At 44.9% G+C, this 13,412-nt stretch overlaps 1 protein-coding gene and 1 pseudogene across 2 annotated transcripts in view; both read right to left on the bottom strand.

Moving 5' to 3' along the window:
• LY75 (lymphocyte antigen 75) overlaps positions 1-13,412 on the bottom strand; it is a 154,402-nt gene that overhangs the window by 36,577 nt on the left and 104,413 nt on the right. The gene's annotated exons all lie outside the window — the stretch shown is intronic.
• On the bottom strand, positions 6,453-9,809 carry LOC136378350 (transportin-1-like; annotated as a pseudogene).

Raw genomic sequence — 13,412 nt, forward strand, 5'->3', positions numbered from 1 at the left:
GAACAGTGTGAAAATCACCATATCTTGTTTCTGCTCCACAGGCATCAGATGACATATCTGGTCCGAAATGCTGGTGGACAAAAGGTTTCAGGAACGGAGCTTTGGGTGTGTAACCAAGTTCTGAGCTGCTTACCCTACTGCCACCTCCATCACTGAGATATTTCCAAATATCCCTGCCTGTCAGGAGGCTTCCAGCAAAAACTTCTAAAATGGCAATGAAATTCAGAAGGGAAAAACATCAAACTATTGCTTAATCATTTTGTTCAAACCCACACAAGTATTCACATAAGCTCTTGTTTATTTTCCTCTGTAATTCCTGGAATTATTCATCCAGTTGTGTTTTGAGATGAAATTCTTTTCCTAGTGTTTACGTTTATGCCATCATTTTTGACATGCTTGTACAGAAAACTTGGTTTGTTTTTTTAAAAAAAACCAAACACACATATTCAATAGAATTGTCTTTTTCCTCAGGAGTCATTTTGGAACTGACTAATCATGTGTAATTTTTCAGATGTCACTTGCACAAGCGCAGACTAGACCAAAGATTTTTAAATCACACGACCTAAGAAAAATCCAGCCTTAGCCTGTTCACGTCCCACTTGGATGCAGAGGTTACCTGGATGAACTGTTGTCCTGTTTCAACAACTTGAACAAACAACCAATAGGCCAAACAACGCCGTGAGCAAAAGCGGGCCCGCGGCGCCCAGCTGGGGAATCTCGGCACCGACTCCCCGCCTCCCGTGTCAGCCCCAGGCGGCGCCGCAAGTGCTCTGGTCGTGCACTCCGCGTCCCCCTGCTCCGCTGTCAGTGAGCCCCCACCCGAGTGGGTCCGCGCGGAGGCCTGGACCCGGCTGTGCTGGACCCCGCTGCACAGGGAGGGGCGTGGGGACGACCCGACACCCGGGCCCACGGGGGGCGCGCAGGTGAGGGCGCCAGGCCGGGTAGGCACGCAGCCCTGGCCGCCCTGGGCGCGCGGGCCGTGCAAAGGGGCAGAGTCCCCGCCGGGCCGGGGCGGAGGAGGGGGCGCGGCAGGGGCGCTTACCCGCGAGGGCGGCGGCGAGGCCCAGCAGCGGCAGCAGGAGCGCGGCCAGCGCGGCCCCGGGCATGACTGCGGCGTCCGGGAAGTGCGGGCGGCGCGACCCTCCCACCGCGCGGCGCGGGGCGGGGGCCGCGCTCGCCCAACCCGCTGCGAGAGCCGGCTGGGGCCGCTCTCCGTCTACTCCGTAATTTCACAACTTTTCACGGGAACCGAAATAATTTCGACTCCCGACAGCGTTGCCCAGTATGTACAAAGAATTTCCGTCGCCCTTCAGCCAGCCTACGTATTAACGTCGTTTATAATTCCAGGACCATAATCAAAGCCAGAACGTGATAGCGGCAAGATACTATTTGCTAATCTACAGCTCTTGTCACATTTAGCCAACTGTTCCGCTAATGTTCTTTTCCTGTTCTCAAATCCAAGCCAGGATCATACATTGCACTGAAATGTCGTGTCCCCTTGGTCTCCTTTAATGTGGAACCGTTCTTTTGTATTTCACGATGGCTACAAGTTTGAAGAACCTTGGCCAGTTGTTTTGTACAATGTCCTTCAGGTCCAGTTTGTCTGATGTTCCCTCCGAGGGGAGATTGGAAGGACAGGATTCAGGTTGTTTTTGTAAGGATCAAGAAAAGATCAAATTGTTAAATTCAGGAAAGTGTGCTGGGATTGCCAGAAGCAGAGACAGGGAGGTAATGATAGGGACCCTGGAAGGCTAAGAACAAAGGAAGACAAACATTTGCATTCCATTGGTTAGAGACCCTTATCAGAAGTTTATGTTTGAAGTTCGCCAATGAGTTAGACCCAGCCCCTGTTGCTATGCTATGTGCAACTCCCTTAGCGAATAGGTAACTGCCACTTTTGCTTCTGTATATGCTTGCTTACTTAGGATATATAAGGAACTAGCTGTAAGCGCCAGGAGCAGTTCCCATTTGCAGCTCCTACTGAGTACGGTGTCTCCGGACACCAGGGAATTCGTCCCTGCGCAAGTGAAACTGGCCAATAAAGTTACATCTATACCTCTGAAAGTCTCCGACATTTGTTTTTTTTTATATACCCGGTGGATGCTTCAGTTTTCTTTTCGGCAAGAGCATAGAAGTGATGTGCCTTGCCCAGGAAGGACACGATGTGAACGTGTCACATTTCTGGCGATGTTAACTTTATTTGGTTGAGGTCTGCCTGCCAGGTTTCTCCTTTGAATCTAATGGCCTGAAACCTTTTCAAAGGCTCCTCCCAGTGGACTATGACCCTCAAACAACTTTTCTCTATCATCAGAGTCTGGATTAAAGTTCTCTAAACTGTTTATAAACAACCCTTGGAAGAATCTAACCCTGCCAATACCTTGATCCTGAACTACTAGCTTTCAGAACTGTTAGACAGTAAATATCTGTTGCTTAAGCCAAAACAAGCAACAACAAAACTATGCTTGCTGTGATGTATATGTAAACTATGTGACTGTAACTTGAATAGTGAGGGCCTCTGACACTAAACAACACAATGCACAAAACAGGGCCAACCTAGGCTGCTTGTGTAGGGAAACAGGGCCAACCTAGGCTGCTTGTATAGACCCTGACAGCCTCATGTCACTAGCAAACAGTCCTCTAAAATCAAGTCTAAACTCAAGATAGAAACTCAATTAGCCTGACCAGGCAGTGGTGCAGACACTGAGGACTCAGGTGTGAAACCCCGAGGTTGCTGGCTTGAGTGCAGGTTCACCAGCTTGAGAGCAGGGTTGCCAGCTATCAAGGCATGAACCCATGGTCGGTAACTTGAAGACCTAGGTCACTGGCTTGAGCAAAGGGTCACGGGCTCAGCTAGAACTCCTAGGTCAAGGCACGTATGAAAAAGCAATCAATGAACAACTACAGTGCCACAACTATGAGTTGGTACTTCTTATCTCTCTCCTGTCTCTCTCTCTAAAAAAAACCCCCCAAAAACTCAATTAAAAATGTACAAATAATATGAAAAGACTCCACTAAAGAAGATGTATAGTTGGCAAATAAGCATCTGATAAGATGCTCAACATCATATATCACCAGAGAACTGTCAATTAAAACAAAAATGAGATACCACTATACACCTATTCGAATGACCAAAATCTGGAACACTGAGAATATGAAACGGTGGTGAGGATGTAGAGCAAGAGGAAATCTCATTTGTTGCTGGTGGAAATGCAAAATGGTACAACCACTTCGGAAGACAGTTACTCAGCTTCTTACAAAATTAAATATACTCTTACCATGGATTCAGCAATTGTGCTCCTTAGTTTTTACACAAGTTGAAAGCATACATACACCAAAAACCTATACACACTTGTTTATTGCAGCTTTATTCACAATTGTACAAACTAGAAAGCAAAATGTTCTTCAACAAGTGAATGAGTAAATAAACTGCAGTTCATCCATACAATGTAATTTTATTCAGTGCTTAAAAGAAATGAGCTATTAAGCCATGAAAAGACACGAACTTTAAATATGTATTGCTAAGTGAAAGAAGCCAATCTTAAAAGGCTACATGCTGTATGATTTCAACTATATGTTATTTTGGAAAAAGACAAAACTATGGCAACAGTAAAAAGAACAGGGGTTGGTGGATTTGGGGGGTGGAAGAGAAAGGGAGGAAGGGGGCATAGATAGGTGGAGCACAGAGGATTTTTAGGGCAGGGAAACTACTCTGTATGATACTGCAATGGTAGATACACATCATTATACATTTGTCAAAACTCATAGAATGTGCAATACGAAGATGAACATTAGTGAACTATGAACTTTAGTTAATACTGTATCAATATTGGATCATTGATTTTAACAAATGGTCATAACCTAATGCAGGATGCTAATAATAGGGGAAAGAGAGAGAGAGGTAAGGAAGTGTATAGGAACTCACTATATTTTCTGCTTAAATTTTTTATAAACTTAAAAGTGCTAAAAAAAAGTTAATGTATATTCTAAAAAAATGAAGTCTAACCCTATCCCATCCTACCCTTTCCATACCTGTGACAGTCTAGTCTAAAAAGAATGACTGCACCAAGGATATCTGACCCATGCGGTCTGTAAAGAGAGCCATAGCACATTAGAAGTGATTGTGGCCATTTTCATTTACTGATAAGGAAACTGAGGCCCAAGAAAGGGACATGACTGACCCATGGGCACACAGTGAATGCCAAAAATGAACCAGCGCCATGTCTTCTGCTGAACTCTCCCGCCTATTCCAGGTTCAGCCCCTTTGCCAATCCATCAAGATCTTGATTGATTTTATTTATTCCCATTCTTCTTCTCAGGCGATCAGTAACAGTTTATATACTAAACCCATGTTCAGAATGACTACTTCCAAAGGTATACTATGTTTATATAAACATCCTAATTCTGGATTCTTCTGTCTTGCTAACTACACAAATAAAGTGAACAGCTCTCTGCGGTTGTACAATTGAAAAAGTTCTCTTCAGCCTGACCTGTGGTGGTGCAGTGGATAAAGCTTTGACCTGGAACGCTGAGGTTGACAGTTTGAAACCCTGGGCTTGCCTGGTCAAGACACATATGGGAGTTGGTGCTTCCTGACCCTCCCCCCTTCTCTCTCTCTCTCGTTCTCTCTACTCTCTCCCTAAAAATAAATTAATAAAAAAATTAATTAAAAAAAAAGAAAAAGTTCTCCTCACCCGCACCTCAGGCACCAAAGTATATTTTTATCTATGTGGATTACTTTGTGTTAAAGTAATTCTCAAATAATGGTGACGTTTAAAAACATCACCATTGGCATCCTAATAAATCAATTTAAACAACCCATTTCAACAGTGTTTTGTTTCTAAATCACTTGAACTCAGGAAAGTATCTTTTCCCCCCACTCTTAACTCTAGTGCATACTTCCTCATTTTTTATGCTAATATGACAAAATAGACTACTTACTGCCTCTGTGTGGAATAATGTGGCATTTTATTAACATTTCTAACTATGATGTCCTACTTTTCAATCACACTGCATACCTTTTACTTTTCTGTCTCTGTCACTCCAACTCACCTCCTCTTTGACCTCATTCCAGACTCCAGTCCCTTGACTTCATTTTTCCAGGGCTTTTAACTTCCCTTCTTCACTCAGCTTGGATACTCGGACCTCTCCTGTTCCTGTCAGACCTACCTGCCCAACTCCCAACCTGGGGCCTCTTCTTTCTTTCTTTTTCTTTTTAAAAATAACATTGTTTTTCCAGCTTTATTGAGATTTAATTGACATACCATTGTGTAAGTCTGAAGTGTACAGATTTGATACACTTATATATCATAAAATGATAACCGCCATTAGCTAACACTTCTGTCATATAATTGCCATTTCTTTTTTTTCTTTTTTTTCATTGTTCAAATGAATTATTTTATTTCCAACTTTTTTTGGGTACCTTATATAGTAACTTCCAAGAACCTGCTTCCACTATGGGTTGGCAAGCTGACTTTAATTCTATTAGCTTCATTTGTGTAGTTCTTTATCAGCATGCAAAAAAGAAGGCCCCATCATGTGGGAATATATATATATATATATATATATATATATATATATATATATATATATATATTGTATTTTTCTGAAGCTGGAAACAGGGAGAGACAGTCAGACAGACTCCCACATGCGCCCGACCGGGATCCACCCGGCACGCCCACCACGGGCAAAGCTCTGCCTACCAGGGGGCGATGCTCTGCCCCTCCGGGGCGTCACTCTGCCGTGACCAGAGCCACTCTAGCGCCTGGGGCAGAGGCCAAGGAGCCATCCCCAGTGCCCGGGCCATCTTTGCTCCAATGGAGCCTTGGCTGCGGGAGGGGAAGAGAGAGACAGAGAGGAAGGAGGGGGGGGGGGTGGAGAAGCAAATGGGCGCTTCTCCTATGTGCCCTGGCCGGGAATCGAACATGGGTTCCGTGCACGCCAGGCCGACGCTCTACCGCTGAGCCAACCCGCCAGGGCCTCATGTGGGAATATTTATAAAAAATTTTAAATTAAAAAAGAAAAGCTTCTTGATTGTAACCCCCATTCTTAGGTTTCCTTTATTGTGCGCTATAGAATTTTTTCTCTTATCCCTATGCATCATTTATATGGTTCTTGTTTTAGTATAATTCCTCATAATATTCCAGAACGTACTGTTTTGTGAGTAGACTGAATAGATTCTTTTTGCTTCTTCACATCCACTGTGGAGCTGTAACTGAAGACATATTTCCACCCACAAAGGCTCCAGACATTAAAACGTTTCCGAACATCGACTTAATACAGTGACGGCAACACTTCCCTCCCGCCCTCCCAGTAGGGCTGGGATTGTACTGTATTCCCTCCTGGTTTACCCTCCCCCCGTAAAGGTTAACATTTTCCCTGGGTGCAGAGGCTCCCTCATTGTCTCCAAGGCTGAAGGACCCCGAATTAGGGGACTGCAGCTTAAGTGTATGAGGTTAAACACCATAAAAAGCTGCAAGACACTCTTTTAAGGGAGGTGGAAACTGGTCTGAGAAATGCCTCCAATTTTCAACTTGATTTTTAAATCCATGAAGGATCTTACAGAATATGTCTCTCAGATCATCTTTTGAGTTAATCCATAATGCAACAGCATCACAAAAACATATAAAATCTTGGATTACGCCCCTAGGATTCACACTAATCATGGTACAAATTCCACGAAATGCTGAATCCTTTTCCTCGTTATCTTTTATGTTTCTCAGAGAGGTGCACCAGGGTCTTATAAACTGCTGTAGCATGGGGGCCACTTCTTGAGGACAAACATAACCAAGACGACCAATTGTTATTGCTGTATTCTCTAACAACGTCTTTGGTGTGTTGGGTCTGTTAATGATTTCCACAGCTGGTGCAACACCATGGAAATATAAGGCTGCATCTCTCTACCCATTTGAATGGAGATTTCTCCAATTGCCCATGTGGCATTATTGCAGATGGAAATGAACTCTGGATTTAGGTTGGTTCCCAATATTGGCATGAAATCAGCTATACAAGGCTTAACCTGCTGAAAGCAAGCTTTCGTCAGATCACCCAACAGAGCGAAGGAACTCTGTCGAACTTCTGGCATTTTACCCTGCATGCATTGATACATTAGTGTTAGAATGTTACTTCGGGCTACAAGCTGTTCAATGTTGCCTCCGAGTCCTTCAGCCAGGCCACTGAGTAAATCAAGAGCCACTATCATAAAATCTTTATGTGGAGCCTCTTATTGATCTGGTTGAGCGTTGTTCAGCATGGCTTGTGCAGGAGTCTTCTGTACTAGCTTCACAACGCTGGTACACAGGTTCACAGTACGGAAGGAAGCCAGACTGCAGGGCTGTGGCGACTGCAGATAGGCACTCAAGTAAAGGGAAGAGATCTTTATCTTCATCCTTTAACAAGTTCCATTTCTGGATCAGCAGAGGCATCAGCATCTAAATATATTCTGGTTTATTTAAATGATGTCCTACTGAATCTGCTAACGTTCCTATGGCATCATAAAGAACGAGCAAGTTCTTATGCTGGTATTTACTAAATGCGAAAACCATGGTATCAAGTATATAAGCAAGGTAAGGAACAAATTCTGTACAAGCTTCCACTTCTAGGGTAGCAAAGGCACTGCAGGCAGCCTCTTGTACTCTCTTGTTGCTATCCAGGATACGCTTTAACAATTCTGTCGTTAATGGCTTCAGGTACGTTTCTGGGGGCTGGCTGACTACCCAGTGTGCATAGCAGCAGCTCAGAGTCCAGCACGTTATGGAACGCACAAGGGCCTTTTTATCAGAGAGGCACTGAATAAGGTGAGTAATGAGCTCAGGCAAGTATGGAATCACGTCTTGCATGCAACATTCAGCAATTGCTCCTAAAACCAAGATGCCTGATTCTTTAACAACCCATTCACAATGAAAAAGTAAAACTCTTTCAAAAGGGGCAAAATATGTGGCAAAAGGTCATCACAATACACATTAGCAAGAACATCCAGGGCAGCAGCAGAACATTTCCTCAGATTCCAGTCAGAAATTGTATCATCATCATCAATTTCATTGTCATCATCATCTTCCTCTTCATCATGCTGTTGAGCCACTGTTCTTTTTTTTTTTTTTTTTTTTTTTTTTTCATTTTTATGAAGCTGGAAATGGGGAGAGACAGTCAGACAGACTCCCGCATGCGCCCGACCGGGATCCACCCGGCACGCCCACCATGGGGCGACGCTCTGCCCACCAGGGGGCGATGCTCTGCCCATCCTGGGCGTCGCCATATTGCGACCAGAGCCACTCTAGCGCCTGGGGCAGAGGCCACAGAGCCATCCCCAGCGCCCGGGCCATCTTTGCTCCAATGGAGCCTTGGCTGCGGGAGGGGAAGAGAGAGACAGAGAGGAAAGCGCGGCGGAGGGGTGGAGAAGCAAATGGGCGCTTCTCCTATGTGCCCTGGCCGGGAATCGAACCCGGGTCCTCCGCACGCTAGGCCGACGCTCTACCGCTGAGCCAACCGGCCAGGGCGAGCCACTGTTCTTAATTGATGAAAATGTGGCCATATATCCTGTTCACTATCAGGAATCATTTCATCCTCTTCAACATCACCCTTAAGTAGGATAATATCTATATCTGATTACTTCATGCCATTCACTAAGACAGGAATCAACTTAGGAAGGTGCCTTACGAGTACATCTTTGCATATTGGTTGCTCAGCCAAAGTGAGTCAAAATTCACAGGCTTCTAAAGCCACATTTTCATCTTGATCTTGGGTCCTCTGTAGCATGTACTCAACTATATTATGCATGTGAGGAAGCAGGTGATCCATTCGAACTTCCAGCAACATCACGAGTGCCTGGCACACATTTTTCCGTACCTGTGGTTCTTCATCCCCAGCCAATGCAAAGAGATTCTCAATAAAAGAGTCAATGTGCAACATCAGAGCTTGAGTCCTACTGAAGATAAACTGATTGACACATGCAACAGCGTGAGATCTTATTTCTGGACTACTGTGCTTGAAGAACTGTAGAAATTTTGGAATCATGATGTTGAGAGGACGATCTAAAACATTGCTATCTAAAATCTCAGCAGAATCTTCACATATCTTCTGTAGGGCACCAAATGCTCCCTCACAGGTGTTGTAATCTTCAGAATCCAATAAGCTACAGTTTTGGTAAGAGGTCAGGCCAATTCTGCAATTCTCCCTTGGAGGCTATGGTTGTAATCAAAATACCTACAGTGAGGTCCTGGCCGGTTGGCTCAGCGGTGGAGCGTCGGCCTGGCGTGCGGGGGACCCGGGTTCGAAGTGGCTCTGGTCGCGGCAGAGCGACGCCCCGGAGGGGCAGAGCATCGCCCCCTGGTGGGCAGAGCGTCGCCCCTGGTGGGCGTGCCGGGTGGATCCCGGTCTGGCGCATGCGGGAGTCTGTCTGTCTCTCCCCGTTTCCAGCTTCAGAAAAAAAAAAAAAAAGAAAAAAAAATACCTACAGTGGCTCTAATCAGAGGAGAGGCGTCACCAATATTGTTTAAACATTCGCTTTTAATAAAGTCTGTTACACCATTTGGGAAGTTCTGAAAATGTGCTTTCACATTATTCTTCAAAATGAGACCACTCAATGATCTTGTGGGTTCATCTTCAGATTTTAATTTTGTCAGAACAAAAGTCAGGTAGTTGTTAAAATCTGGATATTGATTGAGTTGTTCCAGTTTTTGTTGCATGGTTCTCTGGATGGTGGTGTCTGGGGACTGGGATTCCTTCACAGCTGCAGGATTTGCTGAAGCCCTTGCTCGTCAGGTTTCCACTCATACTCCATTTTTGGTGTGCTGGTCCCACACCATCCTAGAGGCCTCTGGCGCTCGGGCCCTCTGCGGAAGCGGTGCTGCCTCTTCGCCATTTCTTTTTTGTGGTGAGAACATTGGATATTTATTCTCCTAGCAACTCAAGCACATAATGAAGTATTGCTAACTCTAATCACCAGGCTGTATAGTAAATCCCCAGAATGTATTCATCTAATAACTGGAAGTTGGCCCTGGCCGGTTGACTCAGTGGTAGAGCGTCGGCCTGGCGTGCAGGAGTCCCAGGTTCGATTCCCGGCCAGGGCACACAGGAGAAGTGCCCATCTGCTTCTCCACCCCTCCCCCTCTCCTTCCTCTCTGTCTCTCTCTTCCCCTCCTGCAGCCGAGGCTCCATTGGAGCAAAGTTGGCCCGGGCACTGAGGATGGCTCCATGGCCTCTGCCTCAGGCGCTAGAATGGCTCTGGTCGCAACAGAGTGACACCCCAGATGGGCAGAGCATCGCCCCCTGGTGGGCGTGCTGGGTGGACCCCAGTTGGGCACATGCGGGAGTCTGTCTGACTGCCTCCCCGTTTCCAACTTCAGAAAAATACAAAAAAAAAACAAAAAACCCAAAACCAAAAAAACCCTGGAACTTTGTATACTTTGTCCAGCATCTCCCCATTCTCCTTGCCCCCCCCCCAGGCACTGGTAACCACCACTCTACTCGCTGTGTCTTAGTTCAGCTCTTTTAGATTCCACATGTAAGTGAGTGAGATCATATAGTACTTGTCTTTCTCTGTCTGAATTATTTCTCTTAGCATAATGCCCTCAAGGTTATCGATGTTATCACAAATGACAGTTTCCTTCTTTCTCATGGCTGAAAAATACTCAATTGTATTTATGCACCACGTCTTCTTTATCCATTCATACATTAATGGACACTTGGGTTGCTTCCCTTTCTTGGCTACTGTAAATAATGCTGCAGTGAACTTGGGGGTGCAGGCATCTATTCGAGATCTTGTTTTCATTTCATTTGGCTATTCACCCAGAAGTGAGATTATTATTGAAGCATACGGGAGTTCTATTTTTAATTTTTTGAGGATGAAGTCTCTTTCTTCTTCACATCTCTTTTTCCTCAACTTTATCGAAGTCACTGAGGACAGGTAGAGGAAATCTATCAATTCTCTTGATGGTTGTCACTACAAACATATGGCTTCTAATTTCATCTGTTCCCTGTTTGCCTCTTCTACAGTCCTTTTATTTTGTCTTGGTCAATGTCCTCTCCCATTCTCCTTATCGGGTGTTTCAATTTTTTATTACCCTTTTCAGGCAGAGACCCCATTTGCTACTCATTTCTCTCATCAGCTGTAGACAATCATTTCCCACTTATTTTATGCGTTCATTGGTTGATTCTTGTGTGTGCTTTGACTGGGGATCGTATCTTCAACCTTGCCTTATCAGGATGATGCTGTTAACCAACTGAACTACCTGGCCAGGGCCCAAACATGTTCAAGTACTTATCTGGTCTCCCCTTCTTTTTCATGCAGACCTTCATCTTGTGGCCTCCGAGAGGAAGGCATTCTTCCTCCCTCTCATCCAAATCTAGTTCCTCTCCCTGTGGGCTTAGAACTTCCCCTCTTGATCGATCTTCTGCAAGATCTCCTTCCATTAATGATGCCTGCTCTCTCCCCTGCATCTTCTCTCTGTCCACTGTTTTTATTTTTCCCCTACAGTTTCTAAACCTGTGATTCCCCCCCCCTTTTCTTTGGAAAAAGAACCATAACTTCACCCCCTTCTCCCTCTAGCTCAGTCCCTCTCCTGACCGTCTTCACCACACACCTCAAAGTTCCATGCTCCCCATTTCGTAGTTTCCCTTTCACTCTTTAGCTCAATCCCATCTGGATTCTGGTTCCAGCGCTCTGCTGCGTATCCAGTATCTAAGAGCACCCATGTTTCCCTAATTCTTAGAGTCATTTTATCTGACTTTTCCTCTCTGTTGTTTAGCAATTAAAACAATGTTGACTTGACTCTACGTTGTATTAAAAGGGCATTTGGCCAAGAAACCAAAACCCTAGGACTTCTCAGGATGGATCAGTAGCCCATATAAGGTCCCTGGAGGAGGTCCTCAGCAAGGCCTTGCTGAGCTCCCATTTGGCCTGAGATAGTTAGGCCTAGATAACATTAGAGCAAAAACTGAAGATGAGTCCTCCTCTATGTATTTCAGTTCCCCTGGGGCCCAGGATGGGGAAAGTGGGATGAAGAGGAAAGGCTGGTGCAAACAGTCCAGGGAGAAAAAAAAGATCAAGTCCTGAACTAACACAGTTAATAATAGAGATAGCCACTCTGTGAGAAGTCTGAGGTAAAACTGACAGAATTGTTGGATTAGGAAGATAAAAAAGAGGATTAGAGGATGACATCTGAGTTTCTAGCTTGGGAGACAAGGGGTATGATGTCTTCATATTGAAAGAGAATACAAGAAGAAAAAATGGTTGAGGAGTAGAAGAAAAGATTCCAGAATTCTGCTTATGATTAAATTATCTTGGAAAAAAAAAAAAGACATACATGTAAATTCAATGAATTGCAAATAGTGGGAGGATGTTTTAATTTAGATTATACGGAATTAGAGATAACTGTGTATAGATCATGAGTTCTCATAGAAAAAATATCTTTGCGAGCTAGTTAAAATTTGTCTTCTTAAGAAAGATAGAGTAGCTGAAATAATAACAGTTAAATCAGTTCTCCAAGGAGGTTTTAGGATTAAATGAACCTGAGATAAAGGAATCTGAACACTGGTTTTCCCTAGGATAACTTCACTGCTGGGGTCAGAATAGGCAGTCATCTGCGGGGGAGAATCCCTAGAAAGTCTCTCTTCCTAGAATCAGGAAGGAGGACATGTTGTGTGTGTGTGTGTGTGGGGGGGGGGGAGGGATGCAGGAGGAAAAGGAGGGCGGTCACTGGTATCACTTCTGAACTTGTCTCCTACACCTGATCATTAGGTCTATTTGCTTACTTTTAAAAAAAATTGACTGATTTTAGAGAGACAGGAAGGGACAGAGACAGAAACATCAGTGTTTCTGTATGTGCCCTTACAGGGGATCAAACCTGCAACCTTTGCACATTGTGACGATGCTCTGTTAGGTCTAGGTTCAGGGCTCCTTTAAATCCATAGCCCCTTTAAAACTCAAATTTCCAGCCCTGGCCTGTTGGCTCAGTGGTAGAACATCGGCCTGGTGTGCAGGAGTCCCAGGTTCGATTCCTGGCCAGGGCACACAGAAGTGCCCATCTGCTTCTCCACCCCTCCCCCTCTCCTTCCTCTCTGTCTCTCTCTCTTCCCCTACTGCAGCCAAGGCTCCATTGGAGCAAAGTTGGCCCGGGCGCTGAGGATGGCTTTGTGGCCTCTGCCTAGGCGCTAGAATGGCCCTGGTTGCAACAGAGCAGCGCCCCAGATGGGCAGAGCATCGCCCCCTGGTGGGCATGCCAGGTGGATCCCGGTCGGGCGCAAGCGGGAGTCTGACTGCCTACCCGCTTCCAACTTCAAAAAAATACAAAAAAAAAAAAAAATCAGTAAATAAACTTCCTTCACTCAACTTCTCACTCTAGCTCAAAACAGAATATTTTCCTCCTCCACTGTGAGGTTGTAGTTAATTTGCTTGCTATTCTCTCTCTTAATGGCTT

The sequence above is a fragment of the Saccopteryx leptura genome, chromosome 7 (assembly GCF_036850995.1).
Source record: "Saccopteryx leptura isolate mSacLep1 chromosome 7, mSacLep1_pri_phased_curated, whole genome shotgun sequence".
In the NCBI taxonomy this organism is placed as follows: Eukaryota; Metazoa; Chordata; class Mammalia; order Chiroptera; family Emballonuridae; genus Saccopteryx; species Saccopteryx leptura.